Genomic DNA, 17,103 nt, shown 5'->3' on the forward strand with positions numbered 1-17,103 from the left:
TGTCCTTAGGAAGACTGAAATAGAATTATAAGGAACAATAGAAAACTCACTATCCCAGCTCATTTTTTTTATTCTTCCAAATAAAATCCAAATATTCTTAAATATTTGAAAACAAAGTGTTTTTTTTTTAAAGATTTCTTTTTTTTATTACAAAGTCAGATATACTGAGAGGAGAGACAGAGAGGAAGATCTTCCATCTGATGTTTCACTCCCCAAGTGAGCCGCAACGGGCCAGTGCGCGCTGATCCGATGCTGGGAACCTGGAACCTCTTCCGGGTCTCCCACGTGGGTGCAGGGTCCCAAAGCCTTGGGCCGTCCTCAACTGCTTTCCCAGGCCACAAGTAGGGAGCTGGATGGGAAGTGGAGCTGCCGGGATTAGAATCGGTACACATATGGGATCCCAGCACTTTCAAGGCGAGGACTTTAGCCGCTAGGCCACGCCGCCGGGCCCGAAAACAAAGTGTTTTAAAATAAGATCAATAACAGCAATTTAGAATACTTTTTCAGCAAGGGATGAAGATGCCAATGTTTTAGTGGGTGATAGTTACTGTTCTTTCTTACAAGCAGGGTAACATTCCAAGGTTAAAAAAATGACCATATCAGAATTTATCCTAAGATTTTAATGGCAAAATGGTTTCTTGCTGTTCTGTTTATAGGTGTTAATTATGTATTTATTTAATTATTAATTTTTATTGGAAATATTTACAGAGAGAAGGAAATACAGAGAGAAAGGTCTGCCATGTGCTGGTTCACTCCCCAAGTGACTACAACAGTTGGAGATGCAGCTGAGCTGAAGCAAGGAGCCAAGAACCTCTTCTGGGTCTCCCACGCAGGTGCAGGGTCCCAAGGCTTTGGGCCGTCCTCCACTCCTTTCACAGGCCACAGATAGGGAGCTGGATGGGAAGTGGAGCAGCTGGGATTTTAGAATTAACACCCACATGGTATCCCAGGTGCGTGCAAGGTGAGGACTTTAGTCACTAGGCTACTGTGCTGGACCCTAATTATGTTTGACACCTATATAGAATGAAAATAAAGCCCAAAAAGGAATTTGTAACTAATCCATACAAAAGTATTTCTTTAGTCTACAATTTTAGCAGATAACAACACAATCGGAAGACGATCCCAAGATGCAATGCACCAGTATAGAAAGAGGAGAGTAGGATGCTTTAGAAAATCTAGCCCATTTAGTTCAACATTGGATAGGTGACCCGTGTGGGAAACTATGAGTTAGCCTCACAAGTAACTGTGTAGAGTAGAACACACCTCCAAAGATGGGGTATAGCATCATCCCACCAGCTTGTCATTGGTAGATGTTTCAATGTGAAGTATTTTGTTCTTCAATAATATGGTGTGTATTAGGAGTATAGCGCACAGGAAATCTTCCTCAAGAGTCTATAGAAATCGGGCCCGGCGCCAAGGCTTAGCGGCTAAAGTCCTCACCTTGAATGCAGCGGGATCCCATATGGGTGCCGGTTCTAATCCCGGCAGCTCCACTTCCCATCCAGCTCCTTACTTGTGGCCTGGGAAGGCAGTCGAGGACAGCCCAAAGCTATGGGACCCTGCATCCGCATGGAAGACCCGGAAGAGGTTCCTGGTTTCGGATCGGCGCAGCACTGGCCGTTGGGGCTCACTTGGGGAGTGAATCATCAGATGGAGGATCTTCCTCTCTGTCTCTCCTCCTCTCTGTATATCTGACTTTGTAATGAAAATAAATATATCTTTTTAAAAAAAAGAGTTTATAGAAATCACAGAGAGAGAGAGAGAGAAAAAGATTTACCAGGCTTTATATTGAGATATTATCAACTTTCAGCAAACAACAGAAAATAACTATTCAAGGGTTTATGAGTCAGGCACCAGTAACACTGCTATGTATACTTCTTGTATGTGTCAAATATATTTGTGTTCCTCATTAAATACTTCGTTTCTTCTCTTCGATTCATCAAGGTCATTTTCAGTCAGTATTTCCAAAGCAAAATATTTGTGACAATTTATTCCTATTACAAGTCATGTTCAACAATGCTGCACTTGTTTCTGAGTGTTGTTGATAAATATATTCTCTGCCCATATCATCCATTCTAGACTACTCTCATTGGTCAGCAATTTATGCTGGCTTAGCTGTTCGTCCCTAAGAACAAATTGTTCTTGAGGTATCTGAACCCTGTGACAGTGCTTCTGTGTGAATGTGATAGCTGTACTGCTGTATTTGTGCTCGCATTATCAACAATGAAAGTATAAAAAAGATACCTAGTGAATTTTCTTAGCTCACATTTATTCTGTGGGTAAGCAGGGTCAAATAATTATAAGAAGCTAAAAATGACTGTAAGTTTATTTCTCCTGGTAGGATTGCTTCTCCCATTACTGGAGACCAGTAATTCTAATAAGATCGGACTAAAATTGTAAATATTTAAAATATTCAAAAATTCCCTAAGTGTATCATTATTAGAATGGAAAGAGAGGCCAATCTACTTCCACAACCCATCAGTTGATGTAAACAACTGTTACAGAGGAAAAAGAATTACATGAAACAGGTTCATTCACAGATAGACACTGTATTGAAGTTTCCATTAAACAACCGTAGCCAGCAGCAGTGGCAATCAGGGTTAGCACTTGGTTAAACATATAATGGCTACATGAATTTCCATGCTGTGTCTGATTTTAGCTTAGGCCAGTTAACTAAATGGAAATATAGAACAACTAGCGTCTATTACTCAGGTCTCTGGAAACAACGGTAATTGTGGTATTCTGCTTAGAATGCCATATTGCTTGTTATTCATACTTACAAGTTTTAATATAAGTTACATGGGTGAGATATTCCATGCAACTTCCACTTACTCTTTCACATCAATGTTTATTCATGCAAAACTCAGTATGATTATGAGTTCAAGATCCTAGAAGGAGCTGATACTGTAGTTTTGCAGGATAAGTCACTGCCTATGAAGCCAACATGTCATATCAGAGTGACCATTAGAGTCCAGGATGCTCTGCTTCTGTCAAAATTTCATGCTAATGCATCCAGGTTTGCAGTACTAGGTGGCTCAAGTACTTGTGTCGCACTCAGGTGCCCTAGTTCCTGATTTATGGTTTCTATCTGAGTCTTGGCTATTAGGGGCATTTAGGAAGTGAACTGTCTCTCCCTTTGTCTGTCACGCTGTCCTTCCAATAACTGAATGAGTGAATGTGTACAAATACATAAACTACAAAGAACCCTAAGATTTGATGTCAGAAGATTTCATAGACCTGTGGGTTTCAGGTTAAGGTAGACTTTTGCCGGAACTCTGTCATATTATTTCCTAATGCTCTCATATTTATCTAAGGTGATGATGTTGTCATGTGAACCATGAAAAGTCTCAGAAAACTACATATTTATGACACATTTTGAATGATTTTTGTTAATCTCCTTTGCCTAACCCACTAAATTAAGCAATAGATGCATGTTTACTTGCTCATGCCATTACCTCTTCTATTTTTAGGGGTCCTGGTAAGAGACTTTCCTAGATAAAGTGACTCTTCTGCCCGTCATCAACTTTCTGCCTACTTGTCCTGATTATTTTTGGTTATGTAGGTCAAGATTGCCCTCAAAAACAGTTCTTCGATGCTGTCCTTATGAAAACTGTGGTGTATTAGCCAATACCTCAAAACCCCTGGGGGAAAGACAGATTGCTTGCTGTTCCTTCCTTGCTGTCCATGCAATAATTATCTTGATCTTGCTTGTGAGAATAGGGTTTCCCTAAGCCATTCTGCTATTTCAGAAGCTCATCACCCACTGTATCTATTGCAGAACCCAATGCAATCGAGGTGTTTCTGGACATCAATCTTAGTCTCTGAAGACAACCAGGGCTGGCTTCCAGGGATGCTTGAGCTCCACACGACAACATTCCTTACCACTTTGGTGAATGGAAACGTCTAGATCTAATCCACATTCTGTGCTTTTAAACAGATCTATTTGAGGATGCTGTACCATGGGGGCGATTTGATCTTATCCTCAAAACATGACTTGGATAGTTACAGAGTCTCACTTAACGTACAGTATTTTAATGGTGCTATTTTTATTGTCCAGCATATTAGAATAGCTCCAGAATATTTGCCATAATTAATATTTGCTGAGCCACAGAAGAATACCTACATGTTACTAATCATTTCCCTACATAATCATATACTTTGCACCTCAGTTTTAACGTTCTCGATACATACTCTCTCATGTATCCTGTGAATACATGCTGTTTCTAAATATCTTTTCTCTAATTTACTTCTTTTCAAAAATGTATTCATTCTTCTTGAAAAGGTAGATCAAATTTCCAGAGAGGAGAGACAGGAAGATTCTTCATCAGCTGGTTCACTCCCCAAGTGGCCGCAAGAGATGTGATGGAGTTGACGCAAAGCCAGGAGCTTTTCCCAGGGCTCCCATGTGGGTGCAGGGTCCAAAGGCTTGCTTTCCCTGCCCACAAGCAGGGAGCTAGATGGGAAGTGGAGCAGTGGGACATGGTCCAGCACCCGGGGCTTTCAAGGTGATGATTTAGCCATTGAGCAATTAATCTATGCTTTCAACAATTTACTTTTTAAGTAAGACTGTGTTGACAGTTGTGAAAGTTCCAAGCATCAAAAGGAAATGATTTTTTACTAATTCGCAGCAAAGTAGAGGCAATATAGAGGGTAAAACTTTCAACCTGTGACTGTGGCATCCAATATGTGTGCTGGTTCAGGTCCCAGCAACTTCATTCCAATCCAGTCCACTGCTAATGTACCTGGGAAAGCAGTGGAATCTGGTCCAAGTACTTGGACCCCTTTGCCTACTTGGGAGATCCAAATCAAATTGTAGGCTATTGCGTGACTTAGTCCTGGTCTACCAGTGAAGGGAAGATTGCTCTCTCTCTCTCTCTTTTTCTTGCATTTGCTTTCTCTAACTCTCCATTTCAAATAAATAAATGATTTTTTTTCTTAAAAAGAGAGCAGTTAAACTACAAAGACATGTAGGGGGAATCAAGAGCGATCCTGACAACCTCTTAAAAGGAGGTCATATGCACAGAGCAGGGGGGAACCTGAGAGCAGAGCAGGGGGACAGGAGGAGGCTTGTATTCCAACCCTGAAGACTCTCGGATCCTCACCAAGGACTATCAGTACGAGCACTAAGGACTACATCCCAACTGCCAAGGAGACCACGGGGAATTGGAATGCCTTCGGAGGCCAAGAACTCTGAGGTCATCCACTCCCACTTGGATCTACCACATGGGATGGAAGAAGTTCAAATCCTTCCTTGCAGGATCCAAGGGCATCAGAACAACAGCCAGGAGCCCTGAGCAGTCCGCAGAAACAGAACAGTAAACTTCCTTCGGGACTAGGGAGGGGAGCTTTCTCTGGTCCTCGCTTGGTTCCAACTTTGGATCCCCATCCTCTCCAGCAATGACCATCAGGATCGCTCCAGAAACCCCTCAAAACAAACAAACACACAAACAAACAAAAGATCTAGAATAGACAGACAGAGAACAACAACGAAAGCTTAGAATCAGAGAGGAAACGGTCAGCGTGGATTCACTTATACCTTACTAGGTGGGATACAAAGATTAGTTACTCCTCACTAGGGTATTGAAGATTTCTCTGCACACCCCTCCTAAAACTATCCTGTGCCTAAACTGTTGACATATGTCTTGTTAGAGTTATAAGCCAGTCTAGACTACCCGGAAAAAAGCCAGGTTCAGCAAAATTATGCTTCAATGCTATAAAATGCTAAATACTATAATGAAAATAGACACGAGATAACTGAAGAGTAATCTATAGCCATTTTAAGGTGCATAGAACCTGGTGGTATATAAACTAAAATTGAAATGTCAATGAAGAAGTCACAGGATGTGGTAAAGAACTTGCATTTTTTAAAACATATTGGTTACTCAATACCATGTCAATTAACTCCATAACGCTATAAATTGTTGCTGATGTTATGTTGGGGCTTTCAATTGATCGGGATGATATTCTGTCGACTCTACCTTCAGACCAGCGATCGTCTCCCCAGCAAGCCGTTGAACTTATCTGGACAATAAGATGCTGGACTCTGCTTGGTATATGCTTGCAATGAAAGAATCTTGACTGAATCTGAAATGTAATTCAGCAACAAGGTGGAGGAATCCACCTAATCCCAGTGCCTATAAAACTGTGTCACATAATGCAATATAATTAATAATAAAAAAGAATATATATATAAAAAAGAGAGGGTTCTCAGAAACACCTGCATGTGGTAAAACATTTAGCACATTTCTGCAAGGAGGTGCTTTCCAGACACTATGTGTTCCCATATGGGCTGATACCAGCCTAGTTACTGATCCTTGTTGAGAATCTTTATTTCTAAATAACCTATGGATCCTTTTTCATTTTCTATCAAGACTCTGTCTTCCTTTGCCTCCCTAGTGTCACCTATGGTATGTGAGAGCATGTACATCCCAGGTGATAATCCTTATCTCATTCATGAAGATTCTCAGGATCTTGCTAAAGAGCCTATCCCTGTTATTAATTTGACAGAATTGATTCTGGCTAACAATCTAGAGTGAAGAAACTGTCAGATGTTGAGTAGAGCAAGAATCATTCTAAGGGGAAATAGCACAGTTATTTTTTTACACAGGCATGCAACCACTTCAGCTGTGTGGGGGGGATCTCAGCCGTGTACCGTGGCATTCTCATAGAGAAGTACTGGAGACAATTATTGTCCATCTTTTTTTCTAGTGTAGCATTTAATAATAATACTAATAACCCATACTTGATATTTCTAAATACTATTGCTTCCTTTTTTACTGTTTTTTCAAGAGCTAAAGCTCTCTAGCTCTCTTTGACTCTCAATTAATAATTTTAAGAATCATGACTTAATCGAATGGTGCTGTTGCGTACAGGGCGGCGACTCCTCTAGAGGTGCTTGCAACCCATGTCAACTCAGCTCAGAGTCCCAGCTGTTCCATTTCTGATCCAGCTCTCTGCTAATGAGCCTGGGAAAACAACAAAAGATGGCCTCGCTACTTGAGGCCCTACACATACATGGGCGACCCTAAGGAAGCTCCTGGCTCATGGCTTCTACCTTGCTCAGCCCTAGCTCATTTTGACTATTTTTGCAGTAAATCAATGCATTGAAGACTTCTCTCTCTCTTTACCATTCTCACACTGTTTGTAACTCATCACTAATATTTTCCATTAATTCCTGTTATAATTCTGATCCTCATTCCTACTTAGAGTTACTTCAATTATCTGCAGGGTCTTTCAAAAGATTTGCTTTTTACGTCACAGAAAATTTATTTATTCTGCAAAGTTTCTTATTTTGATGTCTATAAATATTATTATTAATTCACTAACAATTGAGATTATCCAATAAAAAATATATTGCCTATCTTTTAAAATGTTTTCGAGTCTTACAATTTACATAAAAACTAAAATGTTTTGCTGAGAGATTCAGTGAGCATTTCTAGAACAATACTTTGAGTATACTTATGTTTAATTTAAGCCATTGGTTTTCCATTTTTCATTACATTTTGCTAGTTATTTTTGTTTTTATGAGCAACAATTCTGTTTTCTTTGTTTTTCTCAGCATAAGAGTAAGGGCAAACTTTTGATAATGCTTAGTTTTTTAAAAAAAAACAACCCTTTTTTTTTTTTGGAAAAGCATGCACAGTGTTTTCAGAACACACATTTCTCATGAGCTTTTTGTAAAGTATCTTTATATATATATATATACACACATATATATGTATATATATACATACACATATATATGTGTGTGTATATATATATACATATATATATATATACATATTTTAAAGCTACCTACATATAAACTTAACTTTTAACTTGCTTTCAGGAATATTTTGAGGTTTGATCATACTCTCTTAGGCACTGTCTAAAGTAAAATTCTGGACCATAATTATTTTCTGATTCTTAGAACCAGATGGCAATGGTTTCAACAGGAATTTCTGTGGTGGATTATAAGGAGAATGATGTAATTTACAAAATCTCAAGCTTATTTTTAACACATAAACAATCTAATTGTGTATGGACACTACCACAAAACAATAAGAATGAGCATTGGAATCCTTTCAACTTGGTTTCTTTCCAATAACTTTCTTTAATGCAGTTACTCTAGATAAAATAATTATGCTTTGGGGCTTAACTCTATGTTATGTAGAAATCCACTAGACCAGAATTTCCACAAATACCTAATAATAGTGACATGTGGTGCTTATTAAAAAAAATGTTTCCTGTGCCTTTTACAACAAATTGAATTATACTCTGCAGGAGACAATTTCACAATCTCTGGTTTTAACAAGGGCACATGTTACATATGCTTATCAGGTAAATTTGAAGAACATTGACCTCAAATAGACTTCAAATAGAACATAGGCTTCAAATAGCCAAAAGTCACTGTCTGCCCATTTTAAATGCTTTCTATGTATCTTAAAATGAGTGACAGTAAGGCATCTGATTTCCTTTTACAGCCGGACACTGTTTCTATGAAAGATGTCACCCTTAGGCAGTGATTGGCAGCTATAGCTTCAGTAGGGAAGTTTTGGGATGATTTTTGATATTTTCTTTCTTTCCGGTGAACAGTATTTAGACTCTATTTTTTATATGTAATTCAGGCTAAAGTTTTTAAGCTTCCTGTGATCAATTTCTTCCTATAGAATCTTCCTCCTTCTTCATAATAAATATTTTCAAAATCATACCAAAAATCAGACCAGGCCTATACATTGTACCCTAGGTTATTTTTTTCTCTTGTAAAAAAAAAAGAAAAAACGAGGACAATTTCAAAATTTCAAGGTTTTGAATTCTTAGAATGAGAGCCTTTAAGTGGGTATCGTGTTCATAAAATATATATGCACATGTAGATTATCAAGAGACTCTCCATATCTCCTTTTAAAATATTCTATTAGAATACAATACATAGACCAGGAAATGCAAATAAGTATACAGATAAAAGAGTTTTTGATCCTCTGAGTTCATTCATGACAAACAACCAAATTAAAATAGTAACACAAAAACCAGTTTGTGATTTTCCAACACGGATACTTTTCTTTCCATAATATTTTTTTCTTATAGTAACCCCACTATCATCAAAAGAGTGGAGGTATCTGCACATAACTTAAACATTGACATGAAGAGTAAGTAAAATCAAATTAAAGCACATATAGTGTCTGAACTTCAATGAGCATTTATTTATAAATTCCTTTTGCAATAAAAGTGATTTAGCAATTGTTTCCACTACTATGTAGCATAACTCTTACCATGGAACTGGATTTGATACTCCATTTCCATACCCTCCTTGAAGAACTAACACTTTGTGTATAACAAGCAAACCATTGTAAACAATTAAACAGTGTAGCTTTCTTCAGAGGCTGTTAATGTGAAGACATTCCAAACCATTCTACAATAATCTCCATGACAGAATGATGTTGTCAATACCTGGTTTGGTTTTGAAAAGCTGGATAGTCTCCCTCTTAAATCTGCTCTGTAAACATAGATTACTACAATAAACTTAGTTTAGTACTGCATAGCATTTGCTTAGCCATGTTCTATTTCCATGCACAGAGTCCAGGGTGTTCTCTGGAGCTCTACAACTTAATCACATACTCTGTTTGCACAGTCACGTATCCCAGCGAGCTGCCCCTAGTGATGAAGTTTACATTGCTAAATCTATCAATGGGTTGTGGCTACTAGCCAATCAGTTGATAAAATGGGCAAACTAGTCAGAGTGGAAAAACTTAGTCCAGATTCATCTTAAAAAATTCTTGTTGAGAGCCGAAATGGACAAATTATTTCATTTGATGTTTTTGTTTCTGTCATTCTCTGAACCATCTGCAACTATTACAGATTCAACTAAGGCAGTGGTATACTGATTGTATTGTCTAAGAGAATTTAAAACCAATAGAACAATATTAAAATAGATAACCATAATCAGTAACAAAATACTCATTCCACTCAAATCCATTTCTAATATTAATCCTAGCTAAAACATTCGTAGTATTTAATGTTGACTATTATGTATGCATCCCTGTAACTGTCATGCATATAAGTAAACATATTATTCAAATAATGTATTTTACCTCTGTACTGCTTTATAATATTGTATACTCAGTTAAGTAATCCTCTAACGCATTGATTTCCAAACCTGGATTCTTTATGTATGTCTCCTTTCAAGTACAGATTGGTAAATAAACTGTGACCATAAAGAGAAAGAACAGAAACAGTTATATACTATCATCACTTGTGATCACTTGGGAAGTTTTTAATTAACTATTTTTAAACTATTATTTATATGAGTAAATAATCCAGGTTTTTTCATATATGCCCCTCTTTGGTTCATAATTTCTCAAGCACTAACATTTTGCATTGGTGTGGAAGAATTATTATAATGAATCAGTATATATGTAGTCATCTGTGTTAGCTAAAGTTTACCATTTAATTAACTTCACTTGTTATGTTGTGAAGCTCTGTGTATTTTGACAAATTTGGACTGTGTCACCACTGTTACAGTATCAAGCAGAATACTTGTTGCCCTAAAATTCCCTGAGATCAACCTGTTCATCCCACTCTCTGCCAATCAAAAGCACTGACAGGCATGGATTTATTTTTTCTCTCTATAGCTTTTTTTTCAGAATCTGCATAATTAGAATTAAAAAGTTGATAGCCTTTTCAAACTGATTTCTTTGACTTAGAAATTTCCACCCAAGCTCCTTTCGTGTCCTGTTGTGGCTTGGCTGATCTTCTTTAAATTGTTGGACCACAGCTTGTTTCTCCTTTACCTGCTAAGAAAATCCCATCTGAGTTTAATTTGGGACAATCATAAAGAAATATCTTAAGCATTATTGTTCAGTATTTTTACGTGTGCACATACTTTTAATTATTTTGACTAAATCCCAATGAACGTAACCTTTTCAATATTCTTCAGATTTTATGCTGAGCAATTCCTAAAAATGTTTGTTAACCACTGAAACTCTGAAGAAAATAAGAACACTAGTGACTAATATGTTTTAAAGGGTTCCACTTTTGAAATGCCATATTCTTTGAATTGACCAAGGTATACAAAATGAAACAGTGCTTTGAAAAGTAGAACACAGGCATGAGCAGGAAGTGATCACAAAATTGTATTTAAATCATTTACAAAAATATTTTCCACCTCTTACATTTGATTTTCCTTGTTTTCTGACCATGATTCAAGGAGAAGTAATAAAACATAATGCACACGGGCCCGGCGGCGTGGCCTAGCGGCTAAAGTCCTCACCTTGAAAGCCCCGGGATCCCATATGGGTGCCGGTTCTAATCCCGGCAGCTCCACTTCCCATCCAGCTCCCTACTTGTGGCCTGGGAAAGCAGTTGAGGACGGCCCAATGCATTGGGACCCTGCACCCGCGTGGGAGACCCGGAAGAGGTTCCTGGTTCCCAGCTTCGGATTGGTGGGCATCGGCCTGTTGTGGCTCACTTGGGGAGTGAATCATCGGACGGAACATCTTCCTGTCCGTCTCTTCTCCTCTCTGTATATCTGGCTGTAATAAAATGAATAAATCTTTAAACACAAACAAAAACAAAAAAACAACAACAAAAAAACATATGCACACATTTCAAAGGAAAAATAGGTGATAGAAATGCCAAGCTTTCATATGCATGCAGTATCTGTTGGGTAAATAAATTATAACTTCAGTGAATATATACAGAAAAATTTAGTGACCTTGCCAGATAACAGCAAACCAGGAAAATGTTCTTTTATTGCTTACTCCCCACATCCCACAATTTCGTCATCTCCAGAATAAACTTGTCTCAAATTTTGCAAACTGTCAGGCAACAAGATATGCCTTTTTCTTTTTGTATTTATGCATAACTGAAATCCCTGAGGGGATGAATTACTCAAGATAGTTAAGGATGCTAAGACAAGAAGTAATGGCCTGAAGAGAGAATGCTTAAGCTAGATAAGATGAAGAAATTCTTAGTCATGAGGTCAATGAGGCAATCAAATAGGATACCCAGGGAAGCAGGCAGGATATCATCACTAAACACTCTTTCAGCTCAAGGGAAAATTAAACAGACAAGCTCTGGGTGGGAAAGTGAGAAATCATATTTTTAGACAAGCAAGAACTTATTTGCTATATGCAAACCAAGATGAAGCTTTTGAAACTCTACTCTATGCAAGCATGTTCATTTTAATTGGGATTAGAGGATCACATTTTAACAATTAATTATACACTTCAAAGTAATTTTTAAACATTTCACTGCATAATTACTTAACAAATATTTATGGATGGTCTAGCATATGTCAGGTGCTTTTCCAGAACTATTTCTATATGCTGAACAAAAACAGATTGATATATTAAATATTACTGTATAATAAAGCACATTGATGACCTTAATTGATGACTAATGAAAACATGCATGGTTAAAGTATGCAAAATGTTTCATTCATCTAGTGCACAATAAGTTATCATTTGAAATAAATATTTCTCTAAAACTGGCATGCTGCTTCTTAATTGCTTTAAATATTGCCCACCAAAATTACATATTTTTCCTACTGTTTAATTATGCTATTCAACAGAGGTAATTAATAGCTCATGTTTTATTTGTACAGATTAATTTCTTTATCCTGTAGGAATTAAATAGGAAACCTGTGTGGTTACAAAGAACTATGACATATAAGCAATAAAATCAGTGTTATACTCACAGATTTTATTATTTAACTTATAATAATAAAAGGTATTACAAAATTGAGCAATAAGCTATGTTTGTTAAAGTCTACAATTTGGAATTGTGATCTGGGTGTATACTTTGAAACTAATACCACAATCAACATGATAAACATATCAATCTCATTCCAAAGCATTCTTTTGTACTCCTATTGCCGCATCTTCCCCAAAGCATACCAACTGTCAAACAGCCAACTTGCTCTCATGATAAACTTATGTAAATGTTCCAAAACTGTATATAACCTACATATGCTTTCTTGTCTGTCCATTTCACTCACATAATTATTTTGAATTTATTCCACCTGTGGAGTGCATCAATAAGAACCAATTTCATTTTAGAGCTGAATAGAATTTCATTACATATATATGTACCAGCATTTGCTGGCACATTAAACTACTGATGATTATTTTGGACTTGTAAACAATTTGGTGCAATTATAAATGAGATTGTTGTATATCTGAATGTTTTAATTTGTTTTGGTAAACATCTGGAAGTTGAATGATTCCTGTCTGCAAAGTTCTAGGAAAATGTAAAATTGCTTATAAAAAGTATGTTATTTTGCATATTCACTATCACAGGACAATTTTAGTTTTTGTTTTTTCGGTTTGGTTAACACCTGTATTAAATATGTACTGATATCTTGTGATGGTTTTAAGCATTTTCCTAATGATTAATGGTGTCAGAAATCTTGTATTTAAATACTTGCAACCTTTGTATTTCTTTCATAAAGTGTCTGTTCATATATTTGCACATGGATAATGGTTTATAACTATCCTTTTTAAACAAATTTTCTTAATGTTTTTGTGAAAGTAGAACTTTCATATTGAAGTTCCATTTTTATCCTCCATGGATAATAGTTTAGTTCGCAGATAGTAAAGTTTCCTGTGTGTGTGTAGAAATGTTTTGTGTTGTCCTGGCTGGCACTATGATATAGTGGATTAAGCAGCTGCTTTCACCATATGGGCATCTTGTCTGTTCCCCGACTGCTCCACTTCCATTCCAGCTCTCTGCTAACAGCTGAGGAAAAATAACAGAAGATGACTCAAGTGCTTGGGTCCCTGCCACTCACGTGGAACACCCCTATGGTCCATCTGTGACCTTTGAGGCCAGTCAGGGGAGCAAATCATCAGGTGATAAAACTCCCTCCCCATCATTCCCTCTCTCTGTAACTCTTTCAAATAAATAACTCTATAAAAAAGAAATAGCACGTGTTGTATTTTAATGCAAAATTATATGATACAGTTTGAGTTAAATTTTGCATGGAAAATTGGATATCAGTTTGCTTATTGGCTATAATCTAACTTCTAACAGCAACATAAATTCAGAGGACTATTTCCTTGTAAAGAATTGTTTTTACAATGGGACAAAAGGATATTAACCAGGTATGTTTGTTTGTTTTCTAATTCTTGAACCGCTATCAGGTTGATAATATTTTTTCTTTCTCACTTCAGCACCAACTTTTTAAAATTATTATTTTTAACGTTGGGAAACAGAGGGAGGAAGAAACAGAGAGAGCTCCTAAAGGCTGGCTTAGTCCTCCTAACATCCGTGATGGCCATGTTGGGCCAGGCCAGATCTGAAAGCTAGAAATTCTACACAGGTCTCCCTGCGGTGGCAATGATCCAATGGTGTGAGCCATCAGCTGCTGCATCAAGGCTGCAGCAGGAAGAAGGTAGACTGGAGTGCTCACGTGGGCCTCACAATCACATAAACTCCATCTGACAGGTCAACTACTAGGCCAAATGCTGAAGACTTCACAGTTGCAAATACTGTTGTTTTCAGTAAGTCAAATTTGCCTTCACAAAGGCTATAGGGATTCTTCTGGGAATTTACACTGAATCAGTTAATCAATATGGAAAGATTTAGCTTTCTACTCAAGCTGATTCTCCTACTGAGTGAATGCATCCTGTTTCATGTATTTAAATCTATCTCTAATTTCTTTTTTAAATATTTATTTTTATTGGAAAGGAAGATATACAGAGTGAAGTAGATACAAAGATCTTCAGTGTGCTGATTTCACTCTCCAAGTGGCCTGAACAGCCTGAGGAGGCTACTGGCTTCTGGCTCTTCCCACCCTTTGCAGCCATGTGAGAAGTCAACCAGTGGATGGAAGATCTCTCTCTCTCTCTCTCGTCTCTTCCCTACAAGTAGTATTTCAAATAACAATTAATAAATATATCTTTAAAATAACAATTAATAATAATATATCTTTTAAAAGAACTGAAATTGAAAGTGGAATGTTAAACTTGAATCTTTAGATAAAGCTAAATATATTTGTTATTTCTAATAGATTTACTACATCTCATAGCTATCTCCATGTAAATAAACATGCCATCCACAAATAAGGTCTACTTTTCTTTTCCTAAATTGATGATTTTTGTTTAATTTTCATTGTTAGTTCATTGAAAGTTCAATGTTGTATAGCAATACTTCTATTCCTTAAATTTGGCAGTAAATCATTTATTTTTTTTAAACTAAGAATGAGAAAGAGAGAAAATCTATACTATCTCCTTAGCTTCTCTATATCAATTTTGGGAAGCTCCCATAAAGCTCAGAATTTTCATCAACTTCACTTAATTTACTCAATGTGATGGCAATTGATAATGTAATTAAATATTTCTCACAATGCATCCTGATAGCACTAACAGGGTGGGGACTCTAACGACATGCATGTACAGTTCTTGCAGATTTTGGCAGGATATAATGACTTGAATAAGTTTTAATACTGTTTCACTTGTGTCAGACATAACCAGATAGTCACAGAAGAAAAACTGGCTATAATAACAAAGGAAAACTTTGAAAATCAAATGTTGTTCTTTTGTAAATACCTAACAAGGTGCATTAAATTGACAAAATATTAAGATTTCGCTTATTATGTTTGCAGATATTTTTATTTGTAATGCTCATTGTTAATGTTATTATGATAAATTAATATTCTCAGAAAATCTCAGTAACATTGCAAATTAGTTGAAACTTGGGGACAATCACAATATGTTTGTAAGTAAAAATATTTATTAAGTGACAATATTCAGTGTGTTCACCACAGCATGCTGTGCCCTATGCAACTCTAAATGTCTTAGAAGAGGATTCATGATAACATAATGCATATATACAAATAATGTGATAAACAAGATAATTATCTCTGATTTTTCTCTAAAATTTTATGCGTTTTAAAATGTATATAGCAGTGTTCATTTATTTGGGGTATACTCCCAGGAGCGGGATAGCTGGGTCAGACGGCAGGTTTATTTGCAATCCTCAAAGCACTCTCCATACTGATCTCCACAGCGACTGTACCATCCTACACTCCGACCGGCAGTGAAGGAGGGTACATTTCTCCCTACATCCACGCCAGCAGGTGTTGTTAGTAGAGTTCAGAATGTAGGCCAATCTCATTGGTGTTAGATGGTACCTCAACGTGTTTTTCATTTGTATCTCCCTGATGGCCTGGAGCCTGAGCATCTTTCTATATATCTGTTAGCCATTTGAATCTGTTCTTTTGAAAAAATAAAAAAAAGCCTGTTCATTTCCTTTGCCCTTTTTTTTTAAACAAGATTGTTTTTCTTACTGTCCCTGTGTTTCTGAAGCTCTTAGTAAATCCTGGATATTAGTCCCCTATCACTTATGCAATATGCAGAATTTTTCTCCTATCTGCTAGTTGTTTCTTCACTTCATTAATTTTTTTCCTTTGCTGTGCAGAGCTTTTTACTTTGATGTAGTCCCATTTGTTCATTTTGGCTTTGACTGCCTGTCTTTTTGGCGTCTTTTCTAAGAAATCTTTACTGTTTCTATTTCTTGGAGAGTGCTTCCTATGTTTTCCTTTAATAGTTTGATGGTTTCTGGGTGTAGATTTAGGTCCTTGATCAATTTAGAGTTGGTTTTTGTATAATGTGACCGGTGCAAGTCTTGCTTTTTCATTCTGCAAGCTGCTATCCAGTTGTCCCAACAGCATTTGTTGAATAGACCAGACTTTTTCCCCAAGGTTTTTTTCAATTTCCTTGTCAAAAAATTAGTTGTCTATACATGTGTGGGTTCCCTTCTGGTGTTTCTATTCTGTTCCATTGATCTTCTCTGTTTCTGTACCAGAACCAGGCAGTTTAACCACTGCTCTGTAGTATGTCTTGAGGTCTGGAATTGTGGTCTGTAATCCTATATTTACAGCAGAACAATCTACAATAGCAAATGCATGGAAACAATCTAGATATGTGTCCAAAGAGGAGTGGTTAAAGAAACTGTGGTATATCTACTCCATGGAATATTATTCAGCTACTAAGAAAATGAAATTATACCATTTGCAACTAGATGATCCCAATTAGAGACCATTCCACTCAGTGAAATAAGTCAATCCCAAAAGAACAAATACCATATCTTCTCTCTAAAATATGGAAACCATCATGCAAATTGCAA

The sequence above is a fragment of the Ochotona princeps genome, chromosome 7 (assembly GCF_030435755.1).
Source record: "Ochotona princeps isolate mOchPri1 chromosome 7, mOchPri1.hap1, whole genome shotgun sequence".
In the NCBI taxonomy this organism is placed as follows: Eukaryota; Metazoa; Chordata; class Mammalia; order Lagomorpha; family Ochotonidae; genus Ochotona; species Ochotona princeps.